The following is a 22,926-nucleotide window of genomic DNA, read 5'->3' as shown; positions in this document are numbered from 1 at the left end:
CCAACTCTTGTCGGTCGGACATTGAGACAGTCTCCACCCAAGTATCCATGGTGGTCTTCATTTGGAAAACCTGTATGATGGTCTAAGGTAAAAGATCGATCAATGGTGGAACATATATAAACCCGTAATAAAATCTCGACATGATATTCGGGCAGTGTCTATGGCTGTGGAGTAAGCCCGTTGGAGGGTCGGTGCTGAACAATTCCCGACAAAACTGTGTTGAGTGTCGGGAGGGTCTGATTGGCCTCACTTGTAAGTCTGGATACTCGTTTCAGTCCACAACTGACCTGCGCACCTTCATATTAGTATTTCCTTCCATACTCTAGGAGTTTGCGCGAGTACCATGACTCCTGTGTTTTGATGACAATTCCGGCAGCATCACACAAAGTGTTTAGATGTCGCAAGAAGCTCGCAATATAAGCGTCCACATCCTCTCCGCGTTGTTCTAGAACCCTTGCGGAAGGTAATTTAAGTAGAATAACTTGATTGTCCCCTTGCCCCAAGAGTGAGGCTGTTGTTCCGCATTGCCATGAGGCCAGCAAGATAAGAATTACAGTGGCAAGGGTCCAGCCCTTCTGGCGCAGGCCTTCTAGCCATGCCTCAGGTCCGAATACACAGTGGCTACCTTCACAAGGGTCCCCATTGCTTCCTTGTCTGGGAGGACGAAACCTGTCTTGAAAGATGAGGTGACAAAGATGGGGGAATGTTTGTGTAAATCTGTACACGTTGTTGAATCCAAAGAGATCGTCCAAGCTTCTGAATAGGTCCTCGAGGAGCTCCTTCCGGAAATGGGTGCACCACGAGGAGAAGTCTAGAACAATGAACATGTAGTCCCCAGTACTGGAAGGGGCACTCATTCTAAGTAATGTGCGCACGAGCTCCTCTTCAGACAATGTCATGGATTGGTGTCTGACGTATCGAAAAATGATCTTAGCGGTGTTCTTCTCCGTGATAACCTGGTACAGCCGCATCTCTGGTGTGAGCTTCCCATAACTCCTTGCATCTTTCTGTTTGAACTCCCTTTCCTTGTATACTGCCACCATCACTCTCCAGTCAACAGGAATAATGCCACGATCAATGGTCCTTATAATTTCTTCACAGGATATGGTCTCTTGGTTCAGGTAGTGCAAAATGACACTCTTGGTGGTGGATGGAGGTCCATATGGCATGCTTCCATGAATGGTTCGATGAGCTTTCCAGTCTATTTCATATACCCATTCTTCTTTCTTGGGAATGATCGACTTGTCTGCTATCACATCTATGGCATCTGCCTGATAGTCGAATTGGAAGGTCTTTTCGAATCGTACACCAGTAAACATTTCTGGATACCACCTGCGTGTGGGGCATTCTCCCCAAATCCTTGTGAGATAGCACCGCCGTAGCTCCGTATCTGCTATAGAGGTGATGTCGATATTCGGCCACTTGCCGTGTTGCTTGTAATACTGTCTACTGAATTCAAGCTTAAATCCGTTGTCTAAAAGTTTCCCAGCCTCCTCCAGACCTGTCTTCATGACAAGGCCCTTTCTCATCCATGCCTGGGCACTAGCCACGCTGTCAATAATAGGATGCCCGAAGATTTTCCAGAGACCAGACATTTCTAGAGCGCACATAACGTTGTCGCGAGTTATGACTGTTTGAGTCATATAGTGGTAAAGAGGGGTTGCCCTTAGTTCTTCTGGAATGGATTCGTGTAGTGTGTTCCAAAAAAGGAGGTTATTCTCTTTGTCACGTAGGATCACGCTAATAACTAATGATGGCCACATTTTGAGAAGGGCATAGGAGCTCTCGTGTAGCAGATGCAGGGTCTGGTAACCTGACACGATAACTCGCCAGGTCTCTTCATACAGATCATGACCCGAGTACTTATCACGATACAGATGTGAATAGAGCAAAGTACTAAACCAGCTGTTGGTTATGTCGCGGAGACATATAAGCAGGGTGTACGGGACCACATAACACGTTCTTGAACTGACTTGTAACAGTATTATGTCCCCATAGCAGACAATGGAGCACCCTGCTAGACTGCACTCCAACTCTTGTCGGTCGGACATTGAGACAGTCTCCACCCAAGTATCCATGGTGGTCTTCATTTGGAAAACCTGTATGATGGTCTAAGGTAAAAGATCGATCAATGGTGGAACATATATAAACCCGTAATAAAATCTCGACATGATATTCGGGCAGTGTCTATGGCTGTGGAGTAAGCCCGTTGGAGGGTCGGTGCTGAACAATTCCCGACAAAACTGTGTTGAGTGTCGGGAGGGTCTGATTGGCCTCACTTGTAAGTCTGGATACTCGTTTCAGTCCACAACTGACCTGCGCACCTTCATATTAGTATTTCCTTCCATACTCTAGGAGTTTGCGCGAGTACCATGACTCCTGTGTTTTGATGACAATTCCGGCAGCATCACACAAAGTGTTTAGATGTCGCAAGAAGCTCGCAATATAAGCGTCCACATCCTCTCCGCGTTGTTCTAGAACCCTTGCGGAAGGTAATTTAAGTAGAATAACTTGATTGTCCCCTTGCCCCAAGAGTGAGGCTGTTGTTCCGCATTGCCATGAGGCCAGCAAGATAAGAATTACAGTGGCAAGGGTCCAGCCCTTCTGGCGCAGGCCTTCTAGCCATGCCTCAGGTCCGAATACACAGTGGCTACCTTCACAAGGGTCCCCATTGCTTCCTTGTCTGGGAGGACGAAACCTGTCTTGAAAGATGAGGTGACAAAGATGGGGGAATGTTTGTGTAAATCTGTACACGTTGTTGAATCCAAAGAGATCGTCCAAGCTTCTGAATAGGTCCTCGAGGAGCTCCTTCCGGAAATGGGTGCACCACGAGGAGAAGTCTAGAACAATGAACATGTAGTCCCCAGTACTGGAAGGGGCACTCATTCTAAGTAATGTGCGCACGAGCTCCTCTTCAGACAATGTCATGGATTGGTGTCTGACGTATCGAAAAATGATCTTAGCGGTGTTCTTCTCCGTGATAACCTGGTACAGCCGCATCTCTGGTGTGAGCTTCCCATAACTCCTTGCATCTTTCTGTTTGAACTCCCTTTCCTTGTATACTGCCACCATCACTCTCCAGTCAACAGGAATAATGCCACGATCAATGGTCCTTATAATTTCTTTACAGGATATGGTCTCTTGGTTCAGGTAGTGCAAAATGACACTCTTGGTGGTGGATGGAGGTCCATATGGCATGCTTCCATGAATGGTTCGATGAGCTTTCCAGTCTATTTCATATACCCATTCTTCTTTCTTGGGAATGATCGACTTGTCTGCTATCACATCTATGGCATCTGCCTGATAGTCGAATTGGAAGGTCTTTTCGAATCGTACACCAGTAAACATTTCTGGATACCACCTGCGTGTGGGGCATTCTCCCCAAATCCTTGTGAGATAGCACCGCCGTAGCTCCGGATCTGCTATAGAGGTGATTTGGCATAATTTGCAAGTGCCCATAATGTCGATAGTGTCATTTTCTCGAATTGCGTGATGCCGAAAGGTCCATAAACATTTGTTCGGGGTATTTTGATAAATCAATGTACTTACCACGCCACGTTTGTCCATTTTCGTTTCGATAAACGTTTTCTGAGATGATAACGAACATTAGGTTTATTAGGATCGTTTCGACTGCCCATGTAACTTTCTGGCAATAACGAGTCCCATACATCAAATGAAGTTTTAAATTCACAGAAATTGTTCTCGTCACAGTCAGACACGCTTGTGCCTTCAGAGCAGTCATCAGAAAAATTATGGGATGAATCACAGTTGGTGCCGACTTCACTACTTGGCTTTATATCACTTTCGTAGTTATCACTAAACATAAAATCATAATTTCTCTTAACTGATATAGCTAAAGCTTTTGGTGTCATGCGCTCCGACAAAGACTTGCTGATTTCTTTGTAAACATGATTTGTATTTGGCGGCAAATTATCCTTACTTGTAAAAAGTTCTTTGTGCCTTAAACATTAAATTTTTTGTTTATCCAACGAGACTGACAACCTTTTTCCGCGCTTCATTTTTACTAAACAACCGACATGATTGTGAGTGAAACAAACAGAAGCTAGTTTGACACTGGTTTATTTTTTCTTAATAGGTAAATCTATGATACAAAAAAGTATGTAAAAGGCTTATAAAAAGGTGGTCGTGACAATAATAAAAAAGGCACTTACGAAAAAATAATGCTAACTATCCACATTTGAGCTTTAAAACTAAAAGCAGGCCTGGCTCACTCCGCGCGGTACATCCGATAATTACCTACAGCGAAGCGCCCCGCCGGCGGGTATTATATCAGTCGAGTGTCACGCGCGCGCTCGTCAGGACGCTGGCGTGCGTTGTAGTATGATTATAATTCTATGATCGAAGTATTATTTAAAAATGGACATAAAGAGAAAGAAATATTGTGCGGCGTTCGGGTGTTTAAATTCGAAAAGTAATCTACCGGATTCATCTTTTTTTTTTTCGCTTCCCAAAGATGCTGAAAGGTATGTTGGCCATGTAGGTAATCAATAAAATTCTTAGGATAGTATAGGAACCTAACCTACTATGACTACTGCTCAGAATGCGTTCGTTCGTTTCAGCCAAATGACGTCCACTGCTGGACAAAGGCCTCTCCCAAGGTTTTCCATAATGAATGCATACTTACCTACATACGTACCTCATTACAAATAAGTAGATTAATTATTTTTTCACTAGACAGCAACCCTAACAGCGTAAGAAGAGTTCAGAGGCACGCGATAGAAAGAGACAAAACTTGTAGGTGAATAAAATTGTAGGTACGTAGTGCTGTGCGAGCTGAATTCCACTGTATCGCGTCGTAGCAAGACTCGCATTTGTTTAAATCGCCTTGCGGAGTAATCCTTCTGTACCTGTACTATTACTTATTCTGTGCTAAAAGCAAAAATAGTCGTACCTCGTTACGTAAATAAAAGTACCTAATTATATTGTAATCATAGTCCATAGAACTAAAAAATATAATTGACAATTATTAGTCAAGTTTTGAATAAATCATTCAAATTACTACTGCAAATTCAATAAATAAAAAATATATTATGTGTTACCGCGACATCTACCGGTAGCTTCCTAAATTTCGACGATATGTATGTTCCGATCCGGTTCAAGGAATCACAATGACAACATTTGTAATCTGAGTCCGAAAAAATTCTGTTCGAAAATCATGCTCATAAAATAAAAACGACTACGTTAAACTAAATTAAATTGTGTATGGGACCAAATGGCAGGTATCTACTATCGAACAAAAAAAGAGTCACTCAAATTGGTCGAGAAATCTTTAAGTAATCAGTGAACATCGATTACTTAAAGATACCTAGACGACGTAATTGTCACGAACAAAGTGTTCAAATGAGCATGCTAAAAACTAACTAATCCGAATCAGTAACTTCACAGTCTTCACACTATTGATATTTTATTAGATCTGCTTGTGGTCGGGCCAGGAACCGTGATCTCCAGCCCGACCACAATCGTACTCTTATTACTCAAAAAGTACAAGGCACAAATTCTTGGGATAAGTGGCACAATAAAACACAATTAAAATTACCATTTTGTGCCACAGTAAAAAGTCCGTTTCATGTCGTGGTCGGGTCAGGAATCACAACATGATGTTAACAGTGCAACCCAGAGCTTTAAATTGTAAAAAGAGGTATTCCACAAGTTCGCATTCTAAACTTTTAGAATACCTCATTCTACAAGTTCAGTATAATTTTAAGACTTAATTTACAAGTTTCTAAAAGCTATTAATGCTTTAAATAGATTCAAATCTCTTACAAGATCATCTAACTCATTTTCTGAGAAGCATTTGGGGTCATTTGATGAAGTCATAAAATCGTTATTTTTTTCTGATGAACTTGGTCCTTGACTATCTTGTATTAAGGGCTCAGACTTTTTATGCAAATAAATTCGAGCTGCACAAAAATTCTCACTAGGCACCTATGACAACACTAGATGTCATGGCGAGTTTGGCGCCATTGTGTTAGCGTCCATCTTAGTTGGTCAACAGGAATTGTAAATGAGTAAATAAACGTTGTGTAACAAGTTGAAGAGTATATTATTTAAGAACATAACATTGGCGACGACGAGATACGAGAACATCGAGTCCACGACACCAAAAGCAACATGATTGGATCTATAGAGCCCTACAAAACAGAGACAGATTTTGAAACATATAAAGACAGAATGGAGCAATATTTCATCGTGAATGAGGTAAAGCCTGAGAAGAAGAAGGTAGCATTGTTCCTGACGTTGATTGGGGCGGAAGGTTATGAAACCCTGAAAAACTTAATTGCACCGAAAAAACCGTGTGATTCAGATTACTCGACACTTGTCCAAATCCTGCAGTCATTATGTGACAAAAAAATCAGTGATAGCTGAACGATTTACATTTCATAAATGTACCCAGAAAGACACACAATCGTAAACAGAGGTCAGGGTGGAAATAATCACGCAGAATTAATGACCAGTATTTATTCGGGCAGAGTTACCCCTTACAATTAGGAACAGAGAAATGTCTCGAATAACACCGTACACTCCATTTTATACACAATTACCACCTCTCAACTTCACTGTTTTAGAACATAACAACAACTATTAATTTCCATTAAATCTCATTTAACATATTAGGCTGACCTAAATAGATAAATATTAAATTAAAACAATTTAATTAAGATTTATATGATCAAAAAAAATCAATTTGTAAGGCATTATTTAATTATTTAAGACAATTAGCGGAAGTTGGCAGAAGTGCTGTAGGCGGGGCGTGATGTTCCTCCGGAAATGGTCGGTAACACAATCTATCAACGAGTTCATATTGGAATTAAAAGTGAAGGCAAGCAACTGTCAATTTGGAGAGTTTTTGAACCAAGCTTTGACAGATAAGTTCGTTTGTGGTATTAAAAATGAAAATATTACTAAACAACTATTGATTGAAAATGAATCTTTAACCTTCGAAAAAGCTATTCAAATAGCTACCAATTATGAGAATGCGGAACAAGGAGTGAGCAATATGCAGCCAAACTCCTCCGCCATGCTAGGCAGAGTGAGCAGCAGACTGGAATGCCCACGTTGCATGTGGGGTGCAAGAAATGATTTTTTCCTGGCGGCTTGGTGACTGGAATTGAACCGCCACCGGTGCAGACTGAGAAGATGGTGAATTGTCTGCACGTGAAAAGAGGTTGTCCGGCTTGCAGAAATTTATAAAAGTTACCGTTCCTTGTATTGTAATTAGAAATGTAAATATAACAGCTCCCTCTCAATTGACACAATTTATTTTGTCTCGTAAGCTCGTATACATTTGACAATTACAATATTATAACTACTGTAATAGATAGTGCCAATCTCAAGGGATTCAGGGTCGTTAATTAGGTTCGGTTTGGTGAATATTATTGCCACTACAAATTTCTTAAAACTCAGCCTAAATATTAAAAGACTCTACTAGTTAAGATAACTGCGCGATGTCAGGTCGGAAAGACTCCTACTTGAAGGATGGAAAAGTGGGTACCTTGGAAGCCATGCGGTTATAAGCCGTTACCCTGAACGTTCCTCTCTTCTTCCGGGGTCCAACGGGTCTCGCACACTTTTAGGCTACAAGCAGCGTCCTCCACGGCCTCAAGCGCGCAGTGCCAGATGAAGCTCTTGCATCTCCTCGACAGGAAAGCGTTAAAACTCTTGCAGAGACAGAGGTTTGATGACAAGGAGGAAATGCGAAGAGATCAGCAGTTTAGAAAGGAGAAATAATTTATACGAAATGAAAAGAAATCAATATGAAATATTGAAATATCTAAAATATTCAATGTCTATAAAATATCCCGCATCTGAAACGAAAAATACGAGTGTCAGCATCACATGTGGAACGTGGCATTAGGTTATGAAAAAACCCGCAATGGGAAACAAATACTTACGAAGACTGCTCGCTAATTTGAACTTCACTCGCAGTCTTCAGCAACCCAATACCCTCATCCGAATAGGATTTAGGGAATTTCTGAAAGAAACGATCACATGAAACACCACGTACTGGAATACGAAAAATATCAATCACGAAAAATAAATAAATTCTCCGACGGGAACTTACCTCATGTGTGTTATTTTCTTTTATTTATCAAGAAATTATCGTCGATGCATTTTGCATCACCCGATTTGAAATACAGGGAATTACATCCCAGAAAATAATAAAATTGCGGTTGCGCAAGATCGACCAAAATTCCAAAGTGATTTGACAGCTCAACTGACAGCCGCGAGTCATAGACATCGCGATACGTTTCGTTTCGCCGCTTAAAAAAAGTAAGTATGTACTAATAAAACCATGATGAAAACAATTTCCAGAACACTGAAAATATTCTATTTAAAAAATTGAATAATCAATATAAAAACACTAGGAAATGTTCCATCAAAATATATTTCAATTAACTGAGCAAAAAGCGCCATCTATTGCAAATTAATTCTAAATCACGCCAATAGATGTCGCTAGTGGTATCCTAAATCCAAATATCGAGAAGAAATATCAATTTGTGAAAAACAGCAAACGGCAACGTTACAACACTTAATATTTTTTGTTCTTTGGCATTTAAGATATCGTTGGCTTTATTTATCTCTTCTTTTGTTAGTTCCAAATAAACCGGTTGTATAAAGCATTCTAAAATTGTCAAATATGCTGTGTAGATCTGATAAGTACAACTTTGGTTTTTCTGCCTGCATTTCTTTATTCAAATCTGTGAATATTGGTAAAGCAAATCGTAGAAATTCCAAGTATAATTCGGTTGTCGGTTCCATCACGCGAGGTCCAAATGCTGCATGATTGGTTATTTTTGACATGGCGTCTACGTATTGCCATCTGGCGGATTTTTCAATCGCGAAAACCCTCATTACGTCTTCTTTTGTAACCGAACTGTTGTCGTAACAAACTGGTGATACAGGATTACAGAGTAATAAATAAATATAGGGTTTATTATATTTATTAAATTTTTACATAAAACATAATAATTTAAAAAGACTTAATTTGCATAAAAAAATATTTCCTACATTTCAAGTTTTCAAAGTCAAAGTCAAAATTTCTTTATTTGTTTAGACTAATAAATAGTTCTTACAAATCGACATTTTGCTCTTAAGGAGCCTCTACGTGTCTCATAATCTTTTACCCTACCAGCGCTTCGAGACCAACATTTGGCAAGTGCTGAGAAGAAGCGCCGCAACAAACTCAGTCACCACTGTCTGCCGGTTAATATACAGTGTGTCCGGGCATGTAGTGATCAAACTTTAAGGGCGTAATCTATGGACAATTTTATCGATGAAAATACTTCAAATTTGGGGCCTGACCCATTTCTCGAAAAATTACATCGATTTAAGTTTTTAATATTTAGTTTACACCTCTTCTTTAAAAAAACAAGTGAAAGCGTGGGTAGCTTAACATTAATAGGCAAATATTTTATATCATGCGATAGCCAATAAAATTATCTATTAGTAGAAGAAGAAAGCAGACATAAGTTTCATACATTTTACGGGAGTAAGAATGGATTTAATTAGAAAAATACATTACATTTTTCACTTCTTTTTCAGTTATTTTCCAACACAAGAAAAACCAGGGCGTTAAGGTATGTTTTATTTGCATTGTGTTTTTAGTATTTGAGCTATTCTACAAAACGAATGTAAATTTATTCGTCTACGTCTATTAGTTTCGACGTAATTGTTGAACAAAGATACCCCTTCCCAGCGGTTTCCATAGTAATCGGAATAGGTTGTGTGATTCTTTCAGGCAGTGCATTTTCGCATGTCGCGTGCGCTAAAGTGAAAAAAGTAATGTATTTTTCTAATTAAATCCATTCTTACTCCAATAAAATGTATGAAACTTGTGTCTGCTTTCTTCTTCTACTAATAGATAATTGTATTGGCTATCGCATGATATAAAATATTTGCCTATTAATGTTAAGCTACCCACGCTTTCACCTGTTCTTTAAAGAAGAGGAGTAAACTAAAAATTAAAAACTTAAATCGATGTTATTTTTCGAGAAATGGGTCAGGCCCCAAATTTGAAGTATTTTCATCGATAAAATTGTCCATAGATTACGCCCTTAAAGTTTGATCACTACATGCCCGGACACACTGTATAGAAATAACAGTAGTAGGTACATTCGATTCAGGAGTAGTTCACTGAATTTACCATGCATTCTTGTATGGTGTATCTTATAAGAATGGGTATACAAAATTGCGTGGTGTATTAAACAAGATAGTGACGTGCTAATATCTAGACTTACAGATTAAGATACTTAAATACTAGTAGAAATAACTCGCATACATAAATTTGAATAACTTGGATTGACCAGTCCCCGAAAGCAGCGCCTGTTCACAGACATGACGAGTGAACCAGCCATCGCTTCACTCGACCATATTAGAGGGAATGTAACGACCCGCCTCACTACGCCACCACCCCAGAGACATTTTAGTGAGAATGACAATTACAAGTTGTCTCTTAAAAAAAAAATACCTTGGCATAATTTGCAAGTGCCCATAATGTCGATAGTGTCATTTTCTCGAATTGCGTGATGCCGAAAGGTCCATAAACATTTGTTCGGGGTATTTTGATAAATCAATGTTTGTCCATTTTCGTTTCGATAAACGTTTTCTGAGATGATAACGAACATTAGGTTTATTAGGATCGTTTCGACTGCCCATGTAACTTTCTGGCAATAACGAGTCCCATACATCAATAATGAAGTTTTAAATTCACAGAAATTGTTCTCGTCACAGTCAGACACGCTTGTGCCTTCAGAGCAGTCATCAGAAAAATTATGGGATGAATCACAGTTGGTGCCGACTTCACTACTTGGCTTTATATCACTTTCGTAGTTATCACTAAACATAAAATCATAATTTCTCTTAACTGATATAGCTAAAGCTTTTGGTGTCATGCGCTCCGACAAAGACTTGCTGATTTCTTTGTAAACATGATTTGTATTTGGCGGCAAATTATCCTTACTTGTAAAAAGTTCTTTGTGCCTTAAACATTAAATTTTTTGTTTATCCAACGAGACTGACAACCTTTTTCCGCGCTTCATTTTTACTAAACAACCGACATGATTGTGAGTGAAACAAACAGAAGCTAGTTTGACACTGGTTAATTTTTTCTTAATAGGTAAATCTATGATACAAAAAAGTATGTAAAAGGCTTATAAAAAGGTGGTCGTGACAATAGTAAAAAAGGCACTTACGAAAAAATAATGCTAACTATCCACATTTGAGCTTTAAAACTAAAAGCAAAAATAGTCGTACCTCGTTACGTAAATAAAAGTACCTAATTATATTTTAATCATAGTCCATAGAACTAAAAAATATAATTGACAATTATTAGTCAAGTTTTGAATAAATCATTCAAATTACTACTGCAAATTCAATAAATAAAAAATATATTAGGTATGTGTTACCGCGACATCTACCGGTAGCTTCCTAAATTTCGACGATATGTATGTTCCGATCCGGTTCAAGGAATCACAATGACAACGTTTGTAATCTGAGTCCGAAAAAATTCTGTTCGAAAATCATGCCCATAAAATAAAAACGACTACGTTAAACTAAATTAAATTGTGTATGGGACCAAATGGCAGGTATCTACTATCGAACAAAAAAAGAGTCACTCAAATTGGTCGAGAAATCTTTAAGTAATCGGTGAACATCGATTACTTAAAGATACCTAGACGACGTAATTGTCACGAACAAAGTGTTCAAATGAGCATGCTAAAAACTAACTAATCCGAATCAGTAACTTCACAGTCTTCACACTATTGATATTTTATTAGATCTGCTTGTGGTCGGGCCAGGAACCGTGATCTCCAGCCCGACCACAATCGTACTCTTATTACTCAAAAAGTACAAGGCACAAATTCTTGGGATAAGTGGCACAATAAAACACAATTAAAATTACCATTTTGTGCCACAGTAAAAAGTCCGTTTCATGTCGTGGTCGGGTCAGGAATCACAACATGATGTTAACAGTGCAACCCAGAGCTTTAAATTGTAAAAAGAGGTATTCCACAAGTTCGCATTCTAAACTTTTAGAATACCTCATTCTACAAGTTCAGTATAATTTTAAGACTTAATTTACAAGTTTCTAAAAGCTATTAATGCTTTAAATAGATTCAAATCTCTTACAAGATCATCTAACTCATTTTCTGAGAAGCATTTGGGGTCATTTGATGAAGTCATAAAATCGTTATTTTTTTCTGATGAACTTGGTCCTTGACTATCTTGTATTAAGGGCTCAGACTTTTTATGCAAATAAATTCGAGCTGCACAAAAATTCTCACTAGGCACCTATGACAACACTAGATGTCATGGCGAGTTTGGCGCCATTGTGTTAGCGTCCATCTTAGTTGGTCAACAGGAATTGTAAATGAGTAAATAAACGTTGTGTAACAAGTTGAAGAGTATATTATTTAAGAACATAACATTGGCGACGACGAGATACGAGAACATCGAGTCCACGACACCAAAAGCAACATGATTGGATCTATAGAGCCCTACAAAACAGAGACAGATTTTGAAACATATAAAGACAGAATGGAGCAATATTTCATCGTGAATGAGGTAAAGCCTGAGAAGAAGAAGGTAGCATTGTTCCTGACGTTGATTGGGGCGGAAGGTTATGAAACCCTGAAAAACTTAATTGCACCGAAAAAACCGTGTGATTCAGATTACTCGACACTTGTCCAAATCCTGCAGTCATTATGTGACAAAAAAATCAGTGATAGCTGAACGATTTACATTTCATAAATGTACCCAGAAAGACACACAATCGTAAACAGAGGTCAGGGTGGAAATAATCACGCAGAATTAATGACCAGTATTTATTCGGGCAGAGTTACCCCTTACAATTAGGAACAGAGAAATGTCTCGAATAACACCGTACACTCCATTTTATACACAATTACCACCTCTCAACTTCACTGTTTTAGAACATAACAACAACTATTAATTTCCATTAAATCTCATTTAACATATTAGGCTGACCTAAATAGATAAATATTAAATTAAAACAATTTAATTAAGATTTATATGATCAAAAAAAATCAATTTGTAAGGCATTATTTAATTATTTAAGACAATTAGCGGAAGTTGGCAGAAGTGCTGTAGGCGGGGCGTGATGTTCCTCCGGAAATGGTCGGTAACACAATCTACGTAATCTTCTGACCCTTAACTTAGACAAAACCCAGGTAATACGCTATGACATTTCTAAATCTTCTAATAATGACAATCTACCTGATGGCCTCACTTTTCATACTTGTCAGAACGAGGATTACGTTGTCACCAGTCCATGTAAATGTAAGCCACTAAAATTGGTAAGTGCTGTGAGGTACTTGGGAGTCTATCTTGACGAGAGACTTGACTGGCATGTCCATATAAGCACAGTAACTACGAGAGTCCGTAGACTGATTTATATCTTCAAAAATTTACGTAATTGTGCTCCAAAGGAAACACTATTAACAATATACCATGGGTTATGTCAGTCAATAATTTCCTACTGTGCCTCAATATGGGGTGGAGCCCCAAAGACCACACTTTTAAAATTAGAGAGGGCACAGCGAGCTATTCTCAAAGTTATGATTAGGCAAAAAAGAATTTATCCCACAGATAAATTATACTCCGATTGTAATGTGCTCACAGTCAGGCAATTGGGGATTCTTGGTATGCTCCTGAGACGGCACTCATCCTTACCATTTGAACACCAAAGCTCAACGAAGAGACGGGCAGCACCGATCTGTCCTCGGGTTATTGGTCGAACTGCCTGGGCTCTACGTCAGTTCAAGGCCTTAAGTTCTAAAATTTATAACAAAGTGAATAAACGTTTAAGTATTTACCCACTTACCAGATATGAATTCAGGAGAGCAGTTAAATTATTTCTTCTTTCGTTAGACTATAATGAAACCGAATCGCTTCTTACATAGGATCAGTAGGCCTAAGATGCGCGCATCGACAATGACATGATATGATAAGACAATTTTCGATCACGTAGATAATTTTATCATTTTCCCTAACATGGGACCATCGATAGAAAAGTCTATCGACCGCTATCGCGTGATAACCCAATTGTTGCCATATTAAGAAAAATTTGCGTTATTATGTTGGCCAACCTTGAAATATTTTAGCTCATTCGTTCAATCTCGTTCATTTCTGCTATTAATTCGGCTAAAACACATATCTTAAAGCAGTGAGAACGTCATTAAAAAAAAGTTATGTCAATTTTGTTGACATTACATGACTGCTTGATTGTATTTGTTTGTGTTTTTAAAATTGTATTTTTATGTTTCCAGTCTTATTTTTAATATTTCTAAAGTACGGAAAATATCAAACGAAGAGATGACCAAGTTAAAGAAAAACAATGAAGAATTCCTAATCATACCGATAGTATTAAAGAATGAAGTCTTCAAAATTAACAGAATAACCGAACTCCACTACCTATCCCATAATGCGAGGTTTACAGTAATTATTCAACGTACATGAAGCAGTCAGAAAGTTTATTGAGATTTGAGAAATAAATTTACACTCATAAGTAGCAAAGTAAGTACCTAAAGTCTAAAATATTAGCTATAATCCGCACATCTTGATTTTCATAAGTAATAGCACCTGATAAAAGGAAAAATATCTTTATTCCTACAAATAAGCTTTCACCTTCTTTCCTATATTTATTTCACATAGTTCTTTCACTGTGTAATAATATTGATGATTAACATTTTGTATGTAAACTTAAAATACAAATAGGATTAAGTAAATGTTTCTATTTATGAACTGTTTATGTAATTGTAATAATTGTGTTTAAATAATGTTCTTTCTTTTTTCAGACAGTGGATGAAGAAGTGTGGGATTATGAGTGATTATTTCATTCTAAAGCAGACATAAGCAAGTCTCGCTCACTGTCGTGAAAATTCACAATAACAATCAGCAAAAAACTTCAAGGATACTGGCTAGGCTAACCAATTCATGGAATTCTGTTAGTGTTTGAAATTATCAATAGCTATTGTAAAACAAAAGTTTTCCAAATAAAGATTTTGTAAATAATGGTTGAATTATTTTGAAATTACACTGCAATAATGAATTTATTGCCTGGTTGGTAGCGGCCTGCGTGATGTTGTCGGTCCACCTTGTGGATGGACGTCCCACGCTGCGTATTCCAGTACCCGGCCTCCACTCTAGAACCTTGCTGCCCCATCGGGCAACATGGAAATCATTACAGCAGGGGACGTCCTATGGCTGAGATGATGATGAATGAATTTATTATAATGGAATAAATTGTACAAGATTATCATCCTGTCACATTAAAGCCCTTAAAAAAGTCCAAACGGAGGAATTAGATTTATAGTAATGTGGAATGTATGTAGGTATGGTATCACCGTCAAGTTATAAAATTAGTAAAATTTATTTATTCTCATTGTTATTATAGCAATTTTTTATTGATTACATATCCCACCCAATGCTAATTTCTGACAATGACCTTGCCACTGTTTGAAAATAATGTAGACATAAGAAGCTCGGTCACCACATTCCGCCCCATTTTCAATAATTTTTACAAGATTATGTACAGATGACAGTGGGTACTTAAATCAAGCTAAACACTATGGGGTATCTCACGTCATTTGCAACTTAATATTTGTCTGATGTACTGTTGTTGACTGCCTACCTAAGTAGGTAAGTAAGTAATGGTTATTTTACATAGTAGGTAATGTAATAATTAAATGTGGGTGGGACTGTGGGAGCACTTAGATTTTGCAGTTAATGATTATAAACTGTCGCAAGATTCGCCTCACATCCATTGCAATAATTACAAAATGCTGCTTCTGATAAACTCTTGAACTAAAACTCAATCTCCACCTAGAAGTGAAAGTATCACAAAGGTGCTAGATTCCTTTCTTTGAATTTTTCTAGCCTCAAATTAATCGTAAAATATCATTTACCATTGTAAATGATAAATAAATAGAGTTAAAGTAGCTTGCAAAAAAGTTAATCTCCTATCGTCTTGCTATCGTGGGCAAGGATCGAGGACGATAAAAACACCATATCCTATCCTATCGTGATGTCAAAATATGATATAGTTAGCGCTTCATGTTAGGGCTTGCCAGGTTTATCACAAAAAAAAAAACAAATCTATCACTATCACATTTTGACAGATGACATGATAATTTTCGGGGTGCCATGTTAGCGCCGGTAGATAAAACGATATAGTGACGTCAAAATCGATATAACGCCGCGATAGCAGTTTATCACGGCGCGCATCTTAGCCCTGCAGGTTATGCAGTTGCCACCTTACCACTCAGCACAGACTTGCACACCTCACTCACTTACACACTGATAATTTCACTCACTCACTCTCACTCACTCACTCACTCTCACACACTCACTCTCACACAATAACACGTTCATTCGTTTGTACTCTAATTGTTATGTAACACTGTTTTAAACTAAATTTAAGTCTTCTTTTTCTTGTTTTAAAAGTTTTGGTTTTGTTTTAAAAGACTAACCAATCGGACCAAGTCATTGTATTTAAATCTTAGTTGAGGAATCACTGGCTACTAAGATACAGGTTGTAACCTAGTTTAGTAGTCATGGGACCCCCGATTATCATGCCACTTTTTGTAACTTTTGCATAGTAATACATGCATAATGTAACTTTTGGTTCAAATAAACGTTTTTATTATTATTTATTATTATTATTATTATATATCAACGAGTTCATATTGGAATTAAAAGTGAAGGCAAGCAACTGTCAATTTGGAGAGTTTTTGAACCAAGCTTTGACAGATAAGTTCGTTTGTGGTATTAAAAATGAAAATATTACTAAACAACTATTGATTGAAAATGAATCTTTAACCTTCGAAAAAGCTATTCAAATAGCTACCAATTATGAGAATGCGGAACAAGGAGTGAGCAATATGCAGCCAAACTCCTCCGCCATGCTAGGCAGAGTGAGCAGCAGACTGGAATGCCCACGTTGCATGTGGGGTGCAAGAAATGATTTTTTCCTGGCGGCTTGGTGACTGGAATTGAACCGCCACCGGTGCAGACTGAGAAGATGGTGAATTGTCTGCACGTGAAAAGAGGTTGTCCGGCTTGCAGAAATTTATAAAAGTTACCGTTCCTTGTATTGTAATTAGAAATGTAAATATAACAGCTCCCTCTCAATTGACACAATTTATTTTGTCTCGTAAGCTCGTATACATTTGACAATTACAATATTATAACTACTGTAATAGATAGTGCCAATCTCAAGGGATTCAGGGTCGTTAATTAGGTTCGGTTTGGTGAATATTATTGCCACTACAAATTTCTTAAAACTCAGCCTAAATATTAAAAGACTCTACTAGTTAAGATAACTGCGCGATGTCAGGTCGGAAAGACTCCTACTTGAAGGATGGAAAAGTGGGTACCTTGGAAGCCATGCGGTTATAAGCCGTTACCCTGAACGTTCCTCTCTTCTTCCGGGGTCCAACGGGTCTCGCACACTTTTAGGCTACAAGCAGCGTCCTCCACGGCCTCAAGCGCGCAGTGCCAGATGAAGCTCTTGCATCTCCTCGACAGGAAAGCGTTAAAACTCTTGCAGAGACAGAGGTTTGATGACAAGGAGGAAATGCGAAGAGATCAGCAGTTTAGAAAGGAGAAATAATTTATACGAAATGAAAAGAAATCAATATGAAATATTGAAATATCTAAAATATTCAATGTCTATAAAATATCCCGCATCTGAAACGAAAAATACGAGTGTCAGCATCACATGTGGAACGTGGCATTAGGTTATGAAAAAACCCGCAATGGGAAACAAATACTTACGAAGACTGCTCGCTAATTTGAACTTCACTCGCAGTCTTCAGCATCCCAGCCCTCATCCAACATAACGTTTAGGAAATTTCTGAAAGAAACGATCACATGAAATACCACGTACTGGAATACGAAAAATATCAATCACGAAAATATAAATAAATTCTCCGACGGGAACTTACCTCATGTGTGCTATTTTTTTTTATTTATCAAAAAAATTATCGTCGATGCATTTTGCATCACCCGATTTGAAATACAGGGAATTACATTCCCGAAAATGATAAAATTGCGGTTGCGCACGATCGACCAAAATTCCTAAGTGATTTGACAGCTCAACTGACAGTCGCGATTCCATTGACATCGCGAAACGTTTCGTTTCGTCGCTTAAAAAAAGTAAGTACCTATGTACTAATAAAACCATGATGAAAACAATTTCCAGAACACTGAAAATATTCTATTTAAAAAATAGAATAATCAATATAAAAACACTAGGAAATGTTTCATCAAAATATATTTCAATTAACTGAGCAAAAAAGCGCCATCTATTGCAAATTAATTCTAAATCACGCCAATCGTTAGTGGTATCCTAAATCCAAATATCGAGAAGAAATATCAATTTGTGAAAAACAGCTAAAACGCAACGTTACAGGGGGTTCTCATAAAGCAGACGCATGTTTCAGAAAATCATTAACCTGCTATATTTGTAAGAAAGTTGGGCATATTGCTATCAAATGCTCTTGAAGCCATGGCTACTGGACACTCATTATGGTTCTCGTCTTCATGAGACAGTACCGCTCCCACACCGTACTCAGAACTGTTACAGGTAAGGATCAGCGGTTAGTTCACATCGTAATGGCTAAGTGTCAGATCAAAAGTCAGTAAGTGCTTTGCTGTATCAAAGGCATTTTGTTCTAATTCAGTCCATTTCCATTTGTCTAATAACCGATGTAATGGTTCAAGAACTGTGGCCTTGTGTGGAATAAACCTTTCATAAAAGTTATATAGTCCAAGAAATGCTTGAAGCTCTTGCTTATTTTTAGACTCCGGTGTGTTAATTATGGAATCCACCTTACTTGGTGCCGGATGAATGCCTTCTGAGTCTATTCTAAAGCCTAGAAACTCTACACTGTCTCTGGCAAATTTACATTTGGTCTTGTTAAGTCGTAGTCCTGCACGTTTAATTCGGTCTAAAACTGTGTCCAGTCTGGCCTCCATTTCCATACTTGAGCAACCGGAGACAATTATGTCATCAATCAGGACTGCCACTCCAGGGATGCCTGCCAACAAGGATGTCATAAGGCGTTGGAAAATTCCCGGACATGCTTTAACTCCAAAAGCTAAGCGATGTACTGTGTAAAGTCCTTTGCACGTATTGAGTATGAGAAGTTTTGACGTTTCTTCATCCACTACCACCTGTGTGTACTGTTACACCTTGAAAATGTTGGCTAAACTGCTGTATTGCCATCCTAACCTGCAGAGTCAGCATTTTCACGATGCAGCGAGCCTGAACCTCCAGTTCGGAGGCGCAGTTCAGACCGGGCATCCATCCAGTAAGGACCTCTAACTTTCGGGCATTCAAAATAGAGTCAGTTCGGATATTCAAAGTAAATTCTGTGTTTAAAGTAAACGTATTTCAGTTAATAAAAAATAATTGTTTTTTAAAAAGACATTTTAATATCCTCATAACATTGGTGGCAGCGGTGGGATGTAAAAGTACATCTCAAGGACGTCTCCAAGTGTGCAAAAATAATCAGCAGTGCCACGCATCCAACATCGTCATCACCCGAACTATCATAGCCCAGTGTCCGTCATCATCATCATCGTCGTCATCATCGTCGTCATCCCGGTTTGGACTCATCATCATCCAGAGGCCGGAAGTATCCCGGTTCATCCAAAGCCGAAATTATCCCGGCTCTCCAGTGGTCGCGCATCGCTCTTCTATATCCCGCTGTATCCTGCTCCGCAAGTCGTGTCTACGTGTCCAGTGTCAACGAGTTCAACTACAGTGTTCAAGTTCCAAGGTCAACACTTCGAATCCCGTTTAGTGCATCGTAAAATGAAGTGCATCATCCTGTGAGTTAAAACAACTTTTTATTTACGTCGGTTCAAGATCTAATTCAGTGATAAATTTAACAACATCCAGTGAATAATTTTTAGAAAAATAACTATATCATAGCATTAACATTATTCATTAGAGTAACCATATACAGGGTCCTTCTAAACTAGCTACATTCCTTTTAATGGGGGCATCTATACGGTACACTGAACAAGTTCACCAAATTTGAGTATGTGTTTTATAATGATTTTACAAAGTTACATTTTCTAACAAAATAAAAATTCATTTCGTCTTACATAATGGAACATGCTGTATTTTTTACTTACACAACAAAGCTGTAGTGTATTCATTCTGCACAGGAACACGAGACACAACACACACAACGCTCACTACCACTGCACACTTTTTTGTTGTTTACACTCACGTCATAACAACTCACAGCAGTCGTCACAGCTGATAGCCGATTAGCTGATCGACTGATTGGGCGAGCTATCACTTCAATGTTGCAGGCCTACTCTCATATCGTTGTCTATCCTTATTATCTTATGTTAATCACAGTAAAACGGACTCACGTCACGATACCATCGAAAAATCAACCAGCAAAGGCCATGATTTTTAAGGCGCGTTTTAGTAAATTTATTTGCATTTGTGCATCTGTCGGCCGAATACTGAAACGCCATTTAAATATTTGACGGCTTCTCAAATAGTTAAGCAGCTCCTAAACTTACATTTCGCATACTCAAAACAATATCTGAGCAGTTCTCAATTTTTAAGCACCTCTCAAATTAAGTTGCACTCAAACGCCACTTAAATGAATTTTCGCATACTGAAACGCCATTCAACGCTAAGCATTACTCAAACAACTGTCAAATCGTCTTAAGCAGCTGTTAAATTTGAGAGTGCTTGCGCGGTATCTTAAATCCTATTGTTATACCTAAAACGACCTAAATAGTGGTAAATAATGTGTGTCATCGTTATCATTTCTTTCGCGCCTCGAGGAAATACCTAGATCTAATCGCAGGAACGCAATTAGGCTGAACGCTATTGAAAAATATTATTATAATGACATGCAATTCCGAGCGAGGTTCCGCGTCTCTAAAGAAACGGTGTTGTTTCTGGATTCATAATTTGGAAGCTCTTTGAAACCCCTCACCAAATGCCATACAACCAGTGGACCAAATACTTATTATAACCCTACTGTTCTACGCAACGGGAAGTTATGAACGTGTACTAGGTGATATCTTCCACATCTAACAGCCAACTGTGCATCGTATAGTGCACGAAGTAACAACCATAATAGCTGCTATGAAATCGCTTTACATAAACATGCCTATTTCTGAGGATTAAGGGGACATCGCATAGCAGCATTTCCAAGAGTTGTTGATTTGTCAATTTGATGCTCTGTCAGTCAACAATGATAAATGTCAATTGTGGTTACGTTTCGGTCCACGATCGCCACTTAATAGATTTCAACAATTAAAAGTATCATATTTAAAATTATTTTTTTAATTAAATAAAAATGCAAGCATTATTATTTTTATATGATAAAACGAGATTTATATATAATAGAAACTAAAAATAAACTGTTCTATGTTAAGTTGATTGAGTATATTTCCATAAAAGACAATACATAACCAAACGATGCTGCGTGTAATGGATAAAAGACGTAAAGTTATCATTTGTGTAAATGAAAACATACTTTTTTTGGTAAATGTTGCCATTATGTAAACATTTGAGAGCTGCTTAGCTGATCACGGCTTCAAATCCGTTGAGTAGCGTTTGAGAATACCATTTAAAATTGAAGGATACTTAAATTTAGGAGCCCGTCAGCTGAGTGACAGATTTGAGTAGTGTTTCAGTATTCGGCCGTGTGCGTCATAGTTCACTTCACGAGCACTACAAAACGCACCTTCACACAAGAAAGCTAGTCAAAAACTGAATTAAATCAAAGCGCACGCGCCGACAAATGCCGACAAGCCGCACGCCTTTTGTTGACACAAAGACGCCGACGCCGCCAAAGCAAGAGCCGAAAAGTTGGCATAAGCGTACAGTCGACAAAAAAGAAACTTATTTGTTTATTATTTTATCTGCTTGCTTTCGATTTCAATTGATTCGAATCTAAATTATGGTGTTGAGTATTTCATGCTAAAATATCCTATAACAGATAATAATTAAAAATTAATCGAACTTATTGTTTTGTGAAGGTAATTCAATGGCCTAGTCAATTATTTAGAAACATGAAATTAGACTATTGAAGCAAATAAAACTCTTCAATTTGTTTGTATTGATATTCCATTTATCCTAAATCAAAGTCCATTCTTAAATTAATCGTTAATGTCATCATTTCTATTACAATAGAAAAGTAGATGAGGTAGGTAGGTACCTAATTAGTTAAATAAAATTTCCGAATCATTTCCGTTCCAACTTGGTATTTATTTATGACCTATCTTATGTACCTGTGATTTAACAATAAACACAATTTTAATTTGAATAGTAAAAAAAAGTTTGTTGCATTTCTTAATTTTATTTTGGTGAGTGTACATTGCGCTAGCCGGCGGCCGGCGGCACGTGTCAAAAGGCGGCGGCACGTGTCTAAAAGTTCGTTTGCTGCGCGCCGGCTAGTGTTGTACGATACGACACTCGAGTCTTGGAATCTTACTTATTAAAAGTTTGAAGAAAATAAAATAGCTATGAATTAAGACTGTGTGTTTATTATTTTATTGGACCGTTTTAACTTTTTGATTACGAAAATCGTCAGTCTTTAGATGGATACTTCTGATTCGATTATTTGCGTTTAATGCAATTTTATTGATATTACATTTGTATTGTGCGATTTATTTTATTTTCAATTAGTAAGGATATAACATACGGATGTTGATATGAAATCACTCATTATTGCCTATTAGTATACACCAACTCAAGTTCATGTCATGATTCAGTCTAGCTCAAAGAACTTAAAATACTCGAAAGGACTCGGAAGACTCAATTATTCCCTTATTCATGTGACTAACGAGTCCTAGTCTTAAAAATAAACTCAAGTCTCAAAATAAAGACTTTAAAGACTC

At 37.8% G+C, this 22,926-nt stretch overlaps 1 long non-coding RNA gene across 1 annotated transcript; it reads left to right on the top strand.

Annotated features, from left to right (window-relative positions):
• The first annotated feature begins 13,946 nt into the window (after positions 1 to 13,946).
• LOC135081245 (uncharacterized) lies at positions 13,947 to 15,054 on the top strand. The gene is made up of 2 exons (XR_010259156.1): positions 13,947 to 14,556; positions 14,838 to 15,054. It is a non-coding gene; the product is annotated as an uncharacterized LOC135081245 (long non-coding RNA).
• Positions 15,055 to 22,926: the final 7,872 nt, after the last annotated feature.

The sequence above is a fragment of the Ostrinia nubilalis genome, chromosome 19, assembly GCF_963855985.1.
Source record: "Ostrinia nubilalis chromosome 19, ilOstNubi1.1, whole genome shotgun sequence".
NCBI classification, from domain to species: Eukaryota; Metazoa; Arthropoda; class Insecta; order Lepidoptera; family Crambidae; genus Ostrinia; species Ostrinia nubilalis.
This window is presented reverse-complemented; position numbering and strand designations above follow the sequence as displayed.